At 43.9% G+C, this 19,329-nt stretch overlaps 1 protein-coding gene across 3 annotated transcripts in view; it reads left to right on the plus strand.

Annotated features, from left to right (window-relative positions):
* The window catches only part of LOC132395540 (uncharacterized), a 135,418-nt gene extending 119,590 nt beyond the window's left edge, over positions 1–15,828 (plus strand). The window contains exons 7-8 of one of the 3 annotated variants that reach the window (XR_009512657.1): positions 6,049–6,152; positions 14,408–15,828. The gene's annotated coding sequence lies outside the window, so the exon portion shown is untranslated. Of the gene's footprint in view, positions 1–6,048; positions 6,514–14,407 lie in introns of those variants that run through there. The other 2 variants (XR_009512660.1, XR_009512656.1) reach the window with 2 other exon arrangements.
* The last annotated feature ends 3,501 nt before the right edge of the window (positions 15,829–19,329 follow it).

Genomic DNA, 19,329 nt, shown 5'->3' on the forward strand with positions numbered 1-19,329 from the left:
TGAGACTTACAGACGTTGGCGAAGTGGCCCCGCTTTCCGCAGCTGGAGCAGGTCGCTTCTCGCGCTGGACAGCGTTGTCGAGGATGTTTTTTATGGCCGCAGAAATAACAAAGCACGAGCTTCTGACAGGCCACAGCCGTGGTCAGGGTCGGGGAGCTCGTGGAATCGCGACTGGCAGCGGCGTTGGCGAATTCGTTCCCGGGAGCCGGCGGTGGGGTCTGAGGTGTCCACAGAACCGGCGGGGAATAACGCGACTGGACAGTGTCAGCATTATGCAAAGCAGCTTCTAGAGCGTTGGCCGTCTCTATCGCCGAGCTTAAGGTAAGGTCGGCATTTTCCAGCAGTCGCTGGCGCATGTACACTGACCTCAGTCCCATCACAAAGGCGTCTCGCACCAGCAGCTCCGCATGCTGTTCTGCCGTGAGCGTCTTGCAGTCGCAAGGTCGGACGAGTGTCTGTAGTGCTCGGAGAAACTCAGCGCACGATTCGCCAGGCTGCTGTTGCCGGGTAGCTAAACGATGTCTTGCGTAGACGGTGTTCACCGGCCGCAGGTACTGTCTTTTGAGGGCGTCCAGTGCCCCGTCGTAGGACGGCAGGTCCCGGATAATGGAGTAAACTTTGGGGGTGACCCTCGAGAGTAGGATTCTGTGCATAACGGCGGGTTCAGTTGCACGAACCTCCTCCAAGTACGATTGGAAGCATGCAAGCCAGTGTTCAAAAGCGAGAGCTGCATCAGGGTCTTGAGGGTCCAAATCCAACCGGTCCGGACGCAAAACGGTTTCCATGTTTTAAAACTTCCAGTCAATAAAATTGATGCACCATCAATAACTCACACTGACACGTAAGGCGAGATATCGGCTTTTATTGACTGGAAGAAGGAACCAGGAGTGAGTGTCTATCATACAATGTCCTGGAGACTGAGGCCGAGCGTCAGGCCTCAGATCGCCTTTATACAGGGGCCTGTGGGAGGAGCCACAGGAGCAGTCAGCAGGGGGCGTGTCCAGACAGGCACATAGTTCACCACAGGGTCCCTGCCCCCTCCTTCTTTAGTCCTGATGAAGGGTTTCGACCCGAAACGTTGACTGCTTCTTTCAATGGATGCTGCCCGACCTGCTGAGTTCATCCAGCTTTTTTGTACGTCTTGAAACAGTAGAACTTCCTGGTTCTCTTTAGGCCTGGCGGAGGCAGATTTGAACCCTCGGTTTGGCTTTGCTCGGAGGTGTGGAGGTTGCATTTGATGGTTGGTGAATAGTTAGGTTGGAAAGTGAAAGACAAATTGTGCCATAGAGAAAGCCTCTGTATATTTGTAAACTTTTGTACATGTTTGTTTTCATTTGTTTATTTGTAAATACATTTTTTCTTCACAACTTTTTGGGCAGCATTTGCTCCTTTTCTCCACCTGGCACTAAATAAAGCTCCTTGCACTAACATGCTGTTGCTGTTTACCATCTGTTTTCTTTTCAACTGGTGACCCTCGTCGGACACGCTTACCCACATATAACTGATATACCCACTGATAACAGGTGTGACAGTCAACAATGTACTAACTGAGAATGGTGCCAGCAGCTCCTGCCACTAGGGATCGGATAGTGGCATTTAATGGATCTTTAACCATTGAATCACTAGATTCAGTTTTGCTTCCTTACTCATTTGGAAAAGGAATAATTCTTCACCTAAAGTAAGATGAATCGTCCCCTCAGAAAATGATCTAATCTTTTTTTCTCTCCATTAAGGCAATCTTTTGGATCGCTCACCTAATGCTATTTGAGAAAGTCAAAGTAAAAGATCAGAACAGTTCATGGAATAGTATAAAGTGAGGCTGAGGTTGACATTGTCAGCTTTGGGCTGGTTTTACCAAAAGAAGTGTTGCAAGTTCTTGCAGTTGCCATTGTGTGACACACTATGGGTCCTTGACACCCCTCTTAAAGGAAGATGTCACAATAGAAGCCACACTCCTGCAGCTACAGTAGAGCATTGGTAGCGAATGGATGTGTGCTGCAAATGATGGTGATGGGATATAGGAGTCCCTGGGGGTTAGAGACCAGAGCCCCTGGGGGTTAGAGAGACCAGAGTCCCTGGGGGTTAGAGAGTCCAAAGTCCCTGGGGACTAGAGAGACTAGAGCCCCTGGGGGTTAGAGAGTCCAGAGTCCCTGGGGGTTAGAGAGACCAGAGTCCCTGGGGGTTAGAGAGTCCAGAGCCCCTGGGGGTTAGAGAGACCAGAGTCCCTGGGAGTTAGAGAGACCAGAGCCCCTGGGGGTTAGAGAGTCCATAGCCCCTGGGGGTTAGAGAGTCCATAGCCCCTGGGGGTTAGAGAGTCCAGAGCCCCTGGGGGTTAGAGAGACCAGAGTCCCTGGGGACTAGAGAGACTAGAGCCCCTGGGGGTTAGAGGGTCCAGAGTCCCTGGGGGTTAGAGAGACCAGAGCCCCTGGGGGTTAGAGAGTCCAGAGTCCCTGGGGGTTAGAGAGACCAGAGCCCCTGGGGGTTAGAGAGTCCAGAGCCCCTGGGGGTTAGAGAGTCCAGAGCCCCTGGGGGTTAGAGAGACCAGAGTCCCTGGGGGTTAGAGAGACCAGAGCAATCTGGGGGTTAGAGAGACCAGAGCAATCTGGGGGTTAGAGAGTCCAGAGCCCCTGGGGGTTAGAGAGACCAGAGTCCCTGGGGGTTAGAGAGACCAGAGCCCCTGGGGGTTAGAGAGACCAGAGTCCCTGGGGGTTAGAGAGACCAGAGCAATCTGGGGGTTAGAGAGACCAGAGCAATCTGGGGGTTAGAGAGTCCAGAGCCCCTGGGGGTTAGAGAGACCAGAGTCCCTGGGGGTTAGAGAGACCAGAGTCCCTGGGGGTTAGAGAGTCCAGAGCAATCTGGGGGTTAGAGAGACCAGAGTCCCTGGGGGTTAGAGAGTCCAGAGCCCCTGGGGGTTAGAGAGTCCAGAGCCCCTGGGGGTTAGAGAGACCAGAGCCCCTGGGGGTTAGAGAGACCAGAGTCCCTGTGGGTTAGAGAGACCAGAGCAATCCGGGGGTTAGAGAGTCCAGAGCAATCTAGGGGTTAGAGAGTCCAGAGTCCCTGGGGGTCAGAGAGACCAGAGTCCCTGGGGGTTAGAGAGTCCAGAGTCCCTGGGGGTTAGAGAGTCCAGAGTCCCTGGGGGTTAGAGAGACCAGAACAATCTGGCAAGGAGCATTCCCCCCCCCCACCCCCTGAAAATAAATTTATTTATGTAAGGAAGCCACGGATTTTCCAAGGCTTCTGTAAGTCAGTCCAGTCCTGAAACGTTGATTGTTTATTCCTCTGCATAGATGCTACCTGGCCTGCTAAGCTCCTCCTACATTTTGTGTGTTACTCTGGATTTCCAGCATCTGCAGAATCTCAAGTGTTTATAGTAAGATGAGCCAGGCCAATGAGGTCTCTGAAGAAATGTGTCCACTCTACCTGCTCTTGAGGGACGAAGGAGAAGCAAATGGAGATTTCTCTCCTTGAATAGGAAACATGCAGAACCCCCTTTCATAGCAGTAAGTAGCAAATTTTGAGATGTGATGGTGAACGCCACCTGCAGCATATTCACAGCCAGAAAATGAGAATAACTACAATGATTCAAAGTATATTTATTTATTGAAGTATGTATGCAACATACAACCCTGAAATTCATCTTCCCCACAGGCAGCCATGAAACAAAGAAAAACATCAAACCCCCTGACCGTGCAAAAAACAAATTGTGGAAATGGCAACAAAAAAGAAGAATGAGTGAAAACACAGAATATAAAACATAAAATCCAGAGGCATGTTTCAGTTCAGCTTGCCGTTTATTTTCTGCAGGCTGTCCTGATTCGATAATAACCCGAAAGGAGCAGCAGAAAAAGGAGTGACCAGAACTAGTATGTATGATAAACATAAATCAGAGTCCAAAGCTACAATCTGCAACGATTAAATTTGCTCCAGCACCATCGTCTGACAGCATTGAGGAGAGTGAGAGAGGGATCACTTGAACGCAAAGACTTTCCCTCAAGAACAGCAAGTGAGAGGCAGAGGGAGACAGCCATATGCAGACATATTCCTCCGGCAGCAGTGAACGAGAGGCTGGTAGTGGGGACAGCACTGAATACCCACTTGCCTACTTTTAAGGAAGCTACTGATCTTGCAAGAAAAGCAGTTTATGCAGGCACTTTAAGCATCACCTCAGGAGAAATGCATTTGCTGAAACCTAATAGTTTTGTGATGAAAGAGAAAGGTGCTTTTGTTTTTCAAAATTGAGAGATTGAAAATTGCACCACTGATGAATTGTGCATCACATCCCAGCTGAAACCAGGAAATATAGAACAAGGGAGAACAAAAATTCTGCTCAAAGATAAAGTTCCCAAAAATGTGACCCAAATTGTCCTTCACTAAGCCAAGTCAATTTTCATCAACATACTGTAATTGCAAATTAGTTTTCAGAAGTGTGTGAACGGATTAAAAGTGCATTAACTTTGGCAGTATATATTCACCTCTGCAACTGTCCATGGCTAATGTAGCAGGCTAAACAAAATTATTTTGTTTTTAATTCTATTTGACTTGGATGGCTTCCACAACATTATCAAGATTCTCCACCTCCCTGTAATGTTACTTAGGTTACTTTTAGACAAAGATTGCTCTTTTCTCGTTCTTCAACTTTTTATAAATTTGAGATCATTCAGAACTTATTCATATAATGAAGATCAGTTTGTCCACCACCTTTCTGATTGCTTCTGGTTCAGAAAAGCCTTGATATTAAAATTGTATTCCTTCAAACCCCTCTGGCCTTCCTTCACTATCTCTCTGTATCTTCCTCTGAAACCTTCAGCTATCAAACCTTTTAATTCTTGCCTTTTCCACATCCCCTGTTTTAACTGAACATCATTAATCGACTTCCTGCCTCTCTTTCCTTTTTACAGTCATTTCTTGAGACCTGTTACTTGCATGGTGTGCTGTTTAAATTTCAATTATATTCTTGTACGATGACTAGTCACTGCATTTAAAGCTTATACACATGTAATAGTCCATTGTTGTTTTAAATGAATGCTAAAAATCCTCCAGTTCGTCTACATTCCATCTTTACATCTTAATACACGGTAAATCATTTAAGAACCATCTGCTCATTTCTTTCCACGTCTATTTGTTGTTAGCAGTTTCTTTTGAGCATCCTATACTTATCTCATGAATGGCAGATTAAAGTGTGAATCTCCACGCACACAAAGTCATTTGCTGCTCTGGGTAATTTTGCCTTTGGCCTGTTGGACAGCTTCAGACTCTGTAGGGAGTCTAATAATCCCATTGCTGACATTTTAGTGGGAAAGTTTTTGTGGTTCTGGAATGTATTTCCAAATGGGGGTTTGAATACTTCCAGGGATTGGGGCCCATTTAAAATCTGCCTTAGAGCCTGTGATGTTCCCCAACACACAAGCTCTTCTCCTCATAGACTTCTAGGGGAAATATTTTCAGTTTCATCTTTTTATTTCAATAAAAATGTTGCATAATACTTTAAATCCTAGCTGCACGTAGATGTCGCCAGCGCTGGTGAGGGTGTGTTATAGGGAGAGACGAGGACTGTTTTCCCTGAGGGGTGGTTGGGGTGGTGCATATATGGAACGAGCTGCCAGACGAAGGGGTTTACAAGTATTGTGTGGAAAAGATGCTACATGTGAGAAGGAAAGCTTTACAGGGATATAGGCCAAATATAGGTATGTGGAATTGGGTCAGGTTGGTAGTAATAACTTAGGTAAAAGAGTCAGTTTCCATGCCCTATAATTCTAACTGTAGGTTAGTTTCCTCAGTTCAATGCTCTCCATTCTTGAGAGGCTTTTGATCATTCACTGCCATATCTTTAAAATTATAATGTATTCCAGATCTCTTGCACTTTCTGTGGTTTACATTTCAATTCAACATTATCCTTGATGACTTGAGAATACTGATGCTGGAATCTGGACCAATAAACAAACTGCTGGGTGAGCTCAGTCAGAGGGATATGCAACTTGTCAGGTTCAAAGTACATTTATTATCAAAGTATGTAAACTATATACAACCTTGAGATTTGTCTCCTTGCAGGCAGCCTCAAAACAAAGAAACGCAATCAGACCCGTAAAGAGAAGAATACCATCTAACACCCAATGCGCAAAAGAAGAGGACCAAAGTGTGTTAAACAATAAAAAGTAAGCAAATAACATTCAGAACTGAAGCTCACTAAAGTGAGTTCACAGCCATGAAGCCTGTCATCACAGCAGCGGGCCATAGTCTCAGTTCAGCACAGAGACGAGTAAACCTCATTAAGCAGCGAGCCCATCAATCTGGCCCGGTGTTTAAATCAGTCAAACAATGGCTCATTCCTCTCTCTCAGACTGCAGCAATACACTCTCGGGCCTGGGCCCCACCACTTTGATTCAGCTCAGAACCGACCTTTCCAATTGGACCTGACACTTGAGGTTAGGGATCAGGACTGGGTGGGTAGATGGGTACAGGATAAACATGGCAAGAGGGAGGGGTGATGCAGAGCTGGTAGGTAAGTGGATCTGGATAAGATGAGGATAGTGAGAAGATGGGGAAGGGGGATGGGTTTAGAGACAAAAGCTAATGGGTGGAATCAGAGAAGAAGAAAACAATAGACAGAAGAAAGGGAAAAGGTAGAGACAGATTCAAGAAGGTGATAAGAAAGGGATGATGAACAGAGGGGAAGAGATGGGCAAGATAGATCAGGGGAAGCAAACCTAGAAGAATGTGTGTGATGATGGGCAGATTGAATTGGAAAGATGACCAAAGAAAAAGGGACCGGTGTGAGTGCAAAATGAACACAGGGAACTAGATTACCTCAAATTGGAAAATTCAATATTCATACCATTGCGTTATAGATTAATCAGGTAGAAGATGGGGTCCTGTTCTTCTAGTTCACATTTGCCTTCACTGTGGCAGTGGAGAATTTGGAGGACAGATAGATCAGTGTGGGAAGAGAACGAGAACATCATCCATAATTTATTGCTGATCACAGATTGTGGCTCTTTCCAATGTAGACCTTCTTTCTAATTGGGACAAATTCATGCTGAGCTTTATACAGTATATCAGCTGGTTGATTATCTGCCACTGTTCATCTACAGACCTTCCCGGTTTATTTTCCAAGACTATCTTGGGCAACTTCACTTTCATATCAATATATTTGCCCTTATTTAAGTTGAACACAGTAGTTTTGGTCTTCCAGTGTTCACCTTTAAGCTCCATCTGGAATTCTTTCATGTTGTGGTTACTTCAGCCACAATATCTCTTGTTAATCTCTTTACATAATTCCTGACAAAATTTAAAATAGCCTGTTTCTAAGAAACCTTGATAAATCCTTCCACTGTACCCTTACTAGTTCATTTGTTCAATTTATAGATTAAAATCTCTCATGGCAATTTCAGTTGTCTTCAAGTATGCCCTAAATATTTTTCTAACAGTACTCACTCTGCCTTCAGCTATCTCCAGTCCCACTGAATTTTATGGTAAGCACAATTCTATTGGATTTGCCATTTGCTGAATTAAGTGCTTGTAGAAGAACTTTACCAAAATGTCTCCCAGGCTGACTGCTATTAACTGTGATATGCAAACAAAGGAATTCTGCATCCAGACATTTGGGCTAGATGACTGTGGTTCACTTTACAGTGGATGATATAAATCTTGGGCAACTTGTCCTCTGAGCGATTTGATCACACCTGCCATTCCATGAAACACTGGCCCTCACACAGGGTTTAAAAGGTGCACAGCGGGCTTGAATACTGTCTGCAAATTTAAGGAGATCATCTCCTGTTTCAAGAAAATACCAATGGGAGAAAGTTGAGACATAAGACTGCAGGTACTGGAATCTAGAACATCAAACAATCTGTTGAGGAACTCGTGCATTGAGTGGCATCTGTGGAAGGAAAGGAATTGTTCCTACTTTGGGTCAAAACCCTGCATCATGATGAATGAATTTGCAACCCACCCCACTGAGATGGAGGTTGGGCTTCCTGTAAGTTCAGAAGCGATAGCTCGTAACCAAGTGAGCTAACAATAAAATGCTGGAGCTGTGATTTAAGTTTTTACTCTGTCGATTGTCCATGATGTTCTGCTTTGTCCAATGTACCTTTCTATGAAAGAAGAACCTTGACTTGGAAAAGGAATGAATGCTATTGTGTGCATCATTCAATTTATACTTCATCTGATCAAAGGAACAAATATCTGCTGCAGATAATAAAATAGAAAGCTACTTCTTAAAAAAAAATTGAATTTGTAACAGACTTCCGTTTACTCAGTAACCTTGGAGAAGGATGAAAGAAAAAGAAAAGTTGATCAGGTGGGAAGGGAGTGATATAAATGAGCTCCCAAAATTACAAGTAACACACACAAAATGCCAGAGGAACTCAGCAGGGCAGGCTGTATCCACGGAAAAGAGTACAGTCGATGTTTTGGGTCAAGGCCCTTCAGCAGGACTGGAGAAAAAGGATGAGGAGTCAGAGTAAAAGGGTGTGGGGAGGGGAGGGAGAAACACAAGGTGATAGGTGTAACTGGGAGGTGGGGAGGGGTGATGTAAAGAGTTGGGAAGTTGATTGTTGAAAGAGATGCAGAGCTGGAGAAGGAGGAATTGAATAGGAGAGGACAGAAGGCCATGGTAGAAAGAAAAAATGAGGAATGGAAGGAGGGGGGGCATTACCAAAGTTCAAGAAATTGACATTCACGTCATCAGGTTGTAAGCTACCCAGACTGTAGCCTCATTCCCTCTTCTATTCCCATTCCCATCTCCCCATCTTACCTTATCTCCTTGCCTCCCCATCACTTCCCTCTGGTTCTCTCCCCCAACCCCCACCACATTTTCTTTCTTCTATGGCCTTCTACCCTCTCCTATTTGATTCCCCCTTCAGCCCTGAATCTCCTTCACCTATCAACTTCCCAAACTCTTCACTTCACCCCTCCCCCTCCCGGTTACACCTATCACCTTGTGTTTCTCCCTCCCCTCCCCACACCCTTTTACTCGGACTCCTCATCCTTTTTCTCCAGTCCTGCTGAAGGGTCTTGACCCAAAACATCGACTGTACTCTTTTCCATACATACTGCCTTTCCTGCTGAGTTCTTCCAGCATTTTCTGTGTGTTACCTGAATTTACAATATCTGCAGATTTTCTCTTGTTCCCAAAATTAGACTGAAGGATTTTGGGGATGTGAAAGAAATGACTATTCACATTTGTTGCAGAAAGTAGGATGTCCAGATTCATCAGGCCTGGTATTGTAGTTACAGAGAAAGAATTGCAATGTTTTTATTTACCTTGCTAGTTACTATCCCAAAGGTTCAAAAGTAATTTTGGAATGGCTTGGTATCCCAATGCTGCACATGGGATCTTTCAGGAATTTGAAGAGTCCACGTACCATTTTCAAGAACCACAATACAGTTGAATGGCCTGAACCTATTGTCAGGAGTGACCATAACTTTTAATGCGGTTCCCCACAAATTTAAGAGAAATTAACAGTGGGGGAAAAAAATTAGAAGCTATCAGTCATCACAGTCTGATTGGCTTCATCATCCAGCCTCTCCAGAGTTCTCCTCTTGTTCCCTCAAATTGTTGTACAGTATAAGAACTCAGAAAAAAAAACAGGCAGCAGCCCCTGAAATCTGCCCTGCCAATAAATACGATCATAGCTGACATACCCTAGGCTTCATCTCCTCTTCTGTGACATTTCATCATAGCGCTCAATTCTTTGATATTAAAATAAAATCTAGTTATTTTAAATTCCTCAATAATCTGGCTTCCACAATTCCTTGCAGTAGAGGATTCCAGAGAATTGCCACCTCCATGAGAAGAAGTTGCTTTGCATCTTAGTTTTAAGTGACCACTCCCTAATTGTGTAACTATATTCTCCTGTTTAGGACCTTTCCTCTGATCGGAACATCTCCATTTACTTTTTTGTGCCATCTCAGGGTCTTGTATGTTTCCATTAGATTAGTTGTTAATCTTCTAAAGTACATAAATCTAATTTCTTCAGCCACTTGTGATGGAACAACCCTCTCATGCTGTGAATTACCCTAGTGAAACTCTTTTGGACTGCATCCATAGGCAATATTTTCTTAAGGAGACCAAACTTATCAGTTCTCCAGATGCAGTCTCACCAATACCCTATATGTATGAAACAATATATCCTTATTGTCTAACTCCAATTCTCTTGTAATAAAGACCAAATAAAAATTTATCCCTGTGTGTGTGTTAGTGTGTGTAACATAATTGCGATCAATTTTCTGAAACAGTGATTTTGGCATGGAACCAAGCCTATTATGGACTTGAAGGTTGGCTTACAATGTTTTTTTTCTAAGGATAATTAAAAGTTTCTTCACTTAACAAAGAGAGTGTTCTTCTACAAATTGACTGTGGTAAAGCCTGAGATATTAATGTAGAATAAGTTTAGGAGTCAATCATAACAATGATTTAAGCATTCATTGCTTAGGTAGCTGAAATTCTATGAGAAATCTCCCTTAAATTGACAACTCCTTTGTAAAACCTATGTATTGGGATAAGATTTTTTTTAACCTTTACATACTGTCCAGGTCACATTTGACCTGTTTTGACATTTGACAGCACTAAAAACACCTTAAATGCCATTTTTAGCTGAAATTTGATGACTTTTCCTAAAGTGACCCAAAATGCGCAAAAATTAAAATATTTAAAAATGTTATACTTTTGTACAGGTGCTACAAATTTTTGTACATTGAAGTTGTTCTGGTTTAAATTTGACCCGTATCTACTAAAATGGATTTGAGATCTCTTAAACATTAATTAAGGCTTAATCACCCATTTATTAATGTCAGTTAGGCTATTTATACATTCTAGATAGATCTGTGGTTCAAAATTTGGTATAGACACTTGTTATGAGGGGATTCTTGGGCTGGGTCAAAATTGACCCAGACCATACTGTGAAGGTATAGAATATGAACAGTATGTAAGGGTTAAAAGAGGCATGAAACCTACTGGCTCCTTGGACCACATGCACTTTGGCCTGATGGGGGATTTTTCATGTAACAATGTCTGAAATTTTGATTTGGTAACATTTTGGAGTATGATGTACAGTTCTAGCTGGCACATTACAGGGGGGGTATGAAGACTTTGCATTGCATGCAGAAGAGATTCACAGGATGCTGCCTGGGTTAGAGAGTGTTAGCCATAAAGAGAGGCCGGACAAACTTGTATTGTTTTCTGGGGAGCATCAGAGGCTGAGGAGAAACCTGAAAGCAATATAGAAGATGATGAGAGACATAGATCGTCTTTTCCCCAGGGAGGAAATATCAAATATTAAAACCATTTAAGGTGAGAGGGATAAAGTTTAAAGGAGAGCTGCGAGGGATTTTTTTTTTGCACGGTATTTGTGAGGAATACATTAGCTGTGATGTAGTGATGGAAGCAGGTGTGATAGCAAGACTTGAACTGGGTGCAATCTTTCAATACATCTTTAATCTGAGCCCAAGCCTGAGCCTGGAGAGGGTCCCTGTACTGTGGAATATATCCTGCCTAGTTCCTGTACCCAAGAAGACATGTCCCACCATGCCCAGTGATTACTGGCCAGTGGCACTGACCTCACGTGTTATGAAATCATGAGAAAGACTGGTCCTGACACACCTCTGGACCATCATAAATCAATCACTGGACCCCCAACAGTTTGCTTGCCCACCACGTATTGGAGTCGAGGATGCCACTATCTTTCTGCTTCAATGGGCTTACACCCATCCGGATGAGACAGGCAGTACTCTGAGAATCATGTTCCTTGATTTCTCCAGTGCTTTTAACACCATATGACCTGCTAGGGGGGATGCAAGTGGATGCTCTACTAGTGTCCTAGGTTACAGACTACCCATCCAGATGGCCACAGTACATGAGATTATAGAGCTGTGTACCAGATACTGTGGTTAGCAGCACAGGGACACCTCAGGGAATGTCCTGTGCCCCCCTCCTGTTCACCGTCTACACCTCAGACTTCAGATACAACTTGGAGGCCAGCCACCTGCAGAAGTTTTCTAATGATTCGGCAGTTGTGGGCTGTGTCAGCCAGGGTCAAGAGGCTGAGCACACAAGAGTGGTGGACAACCTTGTTGAGCGGTGTGGGCTGAATCATCTGCAGCTCGACATCACTAAGACAAAGGGGTTGATGGTGGACTTCAGGAAGGTGAAAACACCCTGCATTCCCATCTTCATCAGGGGAACGGATGTGGACGACCTCTGGACTACAGATTCCTGGGAAATCACCTGGACAATAAACTGGACTGGACTAAAACACAGGGGCCCTGTACAAGAAGGGACAGGGCCGACTGTTCTTCCCCAGGAAGCTCCAAACATTCAACGTCTGCAGCACTACGCTGCAGATATTCTACGACTTGGTGCTGGCTTGCATTCTATTCTACACTGTAGTCTCCGGGGCAGCAGGGAGAGAGCAGATGATGCCAAAAAGATCGATAAGCTTGACAGCAAGGCTGGTTCTGTTCTGGGGGTGGAACTGGATTCCCTGGTGGTTGTGTCTGAGAGGAGAATCCTGCAGAAGCTAGGGGAGCATTATGGACAATCCCTTGTTTTATCTTATCTTAAGGGGCATTTAGACAGGCACGTGAAGAACTAGAAATCGTGTGTGTGGAGTGGTGGATTGGATGTGTAGGCAGATAGGATAAGTTTAAATTGGCATCATTGTTAAACAGATATTGTGGGTCGAAGGTTTTGTTCTAGTGCTGTACTGTTCCGCGTTCTGTAACCCTACACTTCTGGAACCTAGAAAATCTTTAGTGTCTAAATTCAGCCTTCCAACTCTCTCAGACCAGCTTCACCCAGTCTGCATTAGGCAGGATTTTAATTTCACTCCCATCTGACATGTTGGTCCATGGCCTCCTCTACTGCCACAATGTGGTCACTCTCAGGTTGGAGGAACACCACTTCATATTCTTCCCACAGAACATCCAACCTGACAACATGAACATCGATTTCTCTAACTTCTGGTAATTTCTCCCCTCCTCCTCCTCTCTTTTTTTCCTCTCAGTTCTGGCTCCCCTCTCACCTCTTAACTTCTCTTTAACTGCCTATCGCTTCACTCTTGTTCCCCTCCTCCTTCTCGTTCTCCTGTGGTCCATTCTCTTCTCCTATTGGTTTCCGTCTTCAGCTCTTTATATTTTCCACCTATCACCTCCCAGCTTCCCAGTTCATTCCCCTCCCCCACACACCTTCCTTTCTCTGCACCTGTCACTTACCAGCTTGCACACCTTCCCTTTCCCCCACCTCCTAATTCTGGCTTCTTCCCCTTCCTTTCCAGTCCTAATGACCTGCTGAGTTCCTCTAGCATATTGTGCGTGTTAATTGGATTTCCAGCATCTGCAGAATCACTTGTGTTTAGAACTTGTATGTAAATCAGTTCATAAGGTTAGAGAGTTAAATAGCAGGAAAATGGGGCTTTGGCTCACTTAATCCATGCCAACCATCCAGTCCCCATTTACACTGACCACTTTATTTTCCCTGCCGCAGATTCTGTCACTCACCTGTTTACTTATAGTGGCTAATTAGCCTACCAACCTGCATGGCTTTGAAATGTGGATCCCCTGGTGCGGAAAACCACATAATTACAGGGAGAATGCCCAACTCCACACAAGGATTCAACTTGTGTCACAGGAGTTGTGAGCCAACAGCTCTACCAGCTGAGCCTCTGTCACATCGAATCATTGCACCATCTTGGTCTGAGGCCCAGTCACTTGGTCATTCTGTATGTATCCAGGAAGGCTATTGTTTTCTGTAGATCAGATGATTTTCAACAATCCTATATAAACCTCTTCTCACATTTCACTTTCCTTGCTCAGGATTATTTGCTTATTTTCAGTCATGCTGACATCAAGCTGAGAGAAAGCGGTTTAGCTGGAAATCTTGTTTGTCACCTATAACAAATGTGTTGGGGCTCCCCAGATGTTGATTTGCAGCCAAGCCAGATACTCTGGCAATAGCATAAAAATCAGGACCATTGCAGACCCACAGTGTTTTTTAACAAATGTGTGACTTTGTGTGAGTATTGTCATTTTAAGATAGGAGCAGTAAATGACTGCTGGAGGACAAGGCTTTGAGCAATTTCGCTGAGTAAGTAGAAAGAGGAAAAACTGCATTAATTTAATGACCAGGAAACCCTGTAAAGCAGCCAAAGCATTGAAGGTATGATATGGAATTAATTTAGCTATCAGCTATTTTGATTTCATCCCAATTTTGTTGAAGCCTGACTGAAAGTTGGCTACTTAACATCAGTGTAATGTAGCAAAATAATTTGAAAAATTAGTCTCATAGTTTAAAGTGCATGACTTTAATACTTTATTTCATCCTATCAGTTGGAATCCCAGGCATTTTGGAAATGTACTGTATAGCATATTTCACTCCTAAGAACAATAATTGTTTTTTATATTACTTTAGGAATAATTTATTCTCCTAAGGTTTGCATGATCATGGGGAAGTAAATGTCTCTGAAGCCACCCAGCTGAGAACCAATTGAATTGAAGACATCTAAGCACAGCAGTTACGCCTGGATTTCACAGTACATCTGTGAAGACCGAGCTAAGTATTATGTTTGTTGCTGGCAATTTTAGATTTTAAAGCATTTTCGTGTGAATTTGATCTAATTGCCTCATGGCCAGTCCTTCAGCTACCATAAAACTAAATATACAGTGAAGCCTTTTGTTTATCCTGTGATTGAGAGGGAATAAAAAAAAGGCTAAAAAATGTGGTTGCAATTTCAAAGACTGAATGTCACAGAAATATTCATAACATTTTGTTTTGTGCTCAATTTGCACAGGCAATAATGACACAATTTAAAGTCTTTGACATCCCCTGGAATTGTTTGAGCATAATTATTCATCCATGTATATTACAAACAAGAATTTTTAGATTCAGCAACTTTGGCAAGAATTGACATTATATAAACCATAACACAAATATGTTTGCAACTGAATACAAACACAATTAGGAAAAAACCATGAACATTTAAATCACATTAACTTAGTTTTGTGAAGCTGCAAATTAAAGCACATCATTGAGGAGAAGAAGGAAGTGGAATATTTTGTAATTAATTCTGTATTGTTGATTTGATAGTTGAAACACAAAAAAAGAAAAGACATATATTAGTGAAGATTTGTATAGCGCATTCATTCTTGCAGGATGTCCAAAAGCCATACACAGCCAATTAGAGAGTAGTTTCTGAGAAGACAACATAAAACCAGCAGAAAACCAGACATTGTTGCTCTGTTGATAAATTCAGCAAATGGTTTTTAGTAGCAGAATCACAGAGGCCAAATGTGGGCACAAAATTGGTACTCAGAATCTTGTAAATTTGAGTAGTTTATGCCTTCTGGTTTTGGGTTGACATAGTTATACAACAAAATATACAAGTTGTAAGTAATAAGTCAGCACCTATTTTGAAACTGGATAAGCTTGTAAATTGGTTGCAGACACTTCAGAACCAACAATTAAAAAGGTAAATGGGTCCAAGGAAGGGACCTGGAGGCTTTTGGATATTGGCCCGCGAACTATCAGCTGCATTTCTAGAAGCTGTTAACGGTGAGAAATTTGTTGAGTCCCTCTCAAAAATTACCTGCTGATTGCAAGGAAATGTGGTAATACAAAGGGAAACCTGATAATATGCTTTCTGCAGTAAATGACATGATCCAATTTCATTGTATTTTAGAGACTTCTTTTGTAAAAAGTATTAAAGAGATACACATCAAAACTACTGTTTGTAATTTATTTTGTGGGTTTTAGCACCAGATTTAAAAAGTGAGCCAGGCCTGTTAGGACTTGCTGTGGAAATTGAGATTGTTTGAATATAATTAGGCACTTAGCAACGGTCAATAAAAAGAAGTTAGGTTTAAGTGGAGTGACCATTGTGTGAGTGGGGCTGAGTTAGAGTGGGGAAACTGAAGCTTTGGAAAGAGTAGTTGGAGGCTAGGTTAAAGTTTCTGTCAAGTTTCCAATAACTTTATTAGTGCCTAGCTAAAATAACGACAATGGATCCTAAAGCTGTGGTGTGCTTCCAATGTCCATTGTGGGAGATCTCCAGTCTCTCTGATTGCTAGGTCTGTGAGGACCTCATCCAACTGTAGCTTCTCACTGACGGTGTTAGGGAACAGGAGCTGCAGATGGTTGACCTTTGGCGCATATGGGAGACAGAGGAGAAGATAAAATGACTGGGACGTAGTCACCACTAAGTTGCTGGAGGCAGGTAGCTAGGTGACTGTCAGGAGAGGGAAAAGGAGAGAGACCGTGTAGACTCGACCCTGTTGCGGAGGGGGGGTGGAGGTGCATGGGGAGGAGTGACCTACAAGAGGAAAGTGGAATGGGCCAGGACTCTGCCACTGAGTCTGACTCTATGGCTCAGAAAGGAAGGGGTAAGAAGAGGAAACAGTGGTGGCAGGGGTTGAATAGTTTGGGGAACAAACAAAAGATTTTAGGGACATGAAGAGTACTCCTGGATGATATGTTGCCTCTCAAGTTCCAGGTCAGAGACATCTCAGATCAGACCAACAGCATTCTTAAGGGGCAAGGCGAGTAGCCAGAAGTCCTGGTACAGATGGTACCAGCAACATCTGTAAGTTAGGAAAAGGATAACGTCCTGAAGAGAGAATATAGAGAAGTAGGTTGGAAGCTGAAAAGTAGGAGCTCAAAGGAAGTAATCTTTGGAATGCTGTCTGTACCACATGCCAATGATAATGTAGGTTTTAAGTGAGACATTTTATGTTCAATGAAACCCATAACACATTTTATTGAACTCCCAAACATATACACACAAAAGCACGCGCAAATTCTTTATGTAATAACGTCATCACTTCAGATCAGTCTGTTAAAGTGAAACACCAACTCAATGTCGGTGGTTGTGAATTATGTACATTTCCACCAATTATGTCACCCTACGCAGGCCACCCGCCGGGAACTTCCTAAAACCAGCACTGTGAGCCTGTCTGGAGCTCAGACGAGTCACCCAACTTGGGTCCTGTGTTCCATGGGTGGAGGAACAGTATGTGCCTCTGGCTTGTCCAGACGTGCGTTAACATGCTTATGGTCATGTTGTACAGCAGGGGGATGGTAGCAGAATACTTCATATCTTGGTGGGCCAGCTTAAGGTGATCGACTGAAATATGTACAGGTTTACCTCTCTTACCCCAGGTAGTCGTGGTGTCAGGAATTAACTTACCTGGTACTCATAATGACTGTCCATTTACCAGCGCTGCCACAGACGACTGCAGGTCCTCTTTCGGAGCAGTTCTGAACCCCAGCTGGAACCACGGGAGATGGTGACACATCCATCAGGGAAACCCTCAGAGCAGCCTGTAAAGATCAGTGAAACTGCTCGCATTGGGCCATGGACAGCAGATGATACGCTGTGGTGTGAAGTAACCTAAAGCTGTGCAATTGAGCCATTGCAGCCCAGAAGTCTGAAATGAATTGGGGACTGCGGTCAAAGGAAATCTCAGATGGGGTGCCAAACTGAGCAACGTGGGAGCTGATGAATGACTGAGCCACATCTGTGGCTGTCGATGATGCTGGAGGAATGACCTCTGGCCTCCTGGTGTACCGTCCACCATGATAAAAAGGTGCATGAAACTGCAGAAGGAGAGAAGAGGACCAATAAGGTTTACATTGAAATGGCCAAACTGTCACTCAGGGACCTCAGAAGGTGCCAATGGTGCTGAACAAAATGATTCATTTTTGCCCACTGACATTCCACAGAAGTTGCAGTCCATCACATACATCCTTTCTGAGGCCACGTCAAGCAAACTTCAGTGCAACCAGTTTCCGTGAGGCCTTCCGGCCTAGATCTGAGAGGCCACGTATAGAGTTGAAAACAGTCTGTCTCCAGTTTGCAGGCACAATGAGGTGAGGGTGAATGGTTGAGACATCGTACAGAGAAAAACTCCAGCTTCCCCAAACTTAATGTTATCCATCCGCAGGCCCGTGACTGCTGTTTGGTAAGCCTGGACCTCTGGGTCAGTAACTTGCTTGGCTGCTATGCCAGCATAGTCAATCTCTACATGTAGGGCCTCAATGGCTGGCCGTGAGAGGCAATCAGCCATAGCATTATTTTCCCCCTCAGTATGTTGTCAGTCAGTTGTGAACTCTGACACACAGGCTAGGTGGTGTTGCTGCTGTACAGACTAAGTGCCTGATATTTTGGCCATCATGTGTCAAGGGGTGAACACTGTGAAATGGCGAACCTCTGGAAAAAAATGAAAGTGGCTTCCTGCCAGATAGAGACCGAGAAGCTCATGGCCAAATGTGCTGTAATTCCTTTCGGGAGGACGGAGCTGCCGGCTGAAGAAGCTGAGAGGCTGCCACATGCCTCCGACAAGCTGTTTGTGCACAGCACACACAGCTCAGTCTGAGGTATCAGTAGTAATGGCTATAGGTGCGTTGGGGAGCCAGTGCACAAGTAGAGCTGTGTTAGGAAGAGCTTGTCATCAAATGCCCAGGTCATGTGCACTGGTCAGTCAAACACTTGATTAGGGGTATTGCCTTTAAGCGCACTAAACAGAGAGAGCATAAATTCAGCAGCTCATAGAATGAAACAGTGACAGAAGTTTACTATATGTAAAAACTCCTGTAGTTTTCTTGTATTGCGGGGCAGTAGGAAATCTGTAATAGTTACTTTTGATGGGAGGAGTTGTGTACCGTCTCTGGAGATGCAATGGCCGAGAAAATCAATTGTTGGCCACCCAAAATAGGTTAATTACCAACCCATGTTGATTTAACTGCGAAGGGTCTTTGCCTGAAACGTCGACTGTACTCTTTTCCGTGGATGCTGCCTGGCCTGCTGAATTCCGCCAGCATTTTGTGTCGCTGTGCTGCTCGGATTTCTAGCATCTTCGGGGTTTCTCTTGTTTGCGATCGGACCTTGTGTTTCACCCTTCCCTCCCCCCACCTTTTAACTCTACCCCTCATCTTTTTTTCTCCAGTCCTGCTGAAGGGTGTCGGCCCAAAACGTCGACTGTACTCTTTTCCATATGTTCTGCCTGGCCTGCTGAGTCCCTCCAGCATTTCTTGTGTGTTGCTTGGATTTCCAGCATCTTCAGATTTTCTCTTGTTTTTAATACAGAGTCCATCAGCCTTTGGAAAGTCTGTGCTGCATTTTTCAGTCCAAATGGCATTCGCAGAAACTCAGAATGGCCAACTGGGTTTACCACAGCTGTTTTGGGAATGTCCTTTGAGCATACAGGCATCTGATAGTAGCTCTTAACTAGACTGACTTTGGAAAAAATTAACTTTCTGGCTAAACATGCCAAAATGTCTTGAATGTGTGGGACCAGGTAATGATTGGAGGTGGTGGGTACATTAAGACATTGGTAATC

The sequence above is a fragment of the Hypanus sabinus genome, chromosome 6 (assembly GCF_030144855.1).
Source record: "Hypanus sabinus isolate sHypSab1 chromosome 6, sHypSab1.hap1, whole genome shotgun sequence".
In the NCBI taxonomy this organism is placed as follows: Eukaryota; Metazoa; Chordata; class Chondrichthyes; order Myliobatiformes; family Dasyatidae; genus Hypanus; species Hypanus sabinus.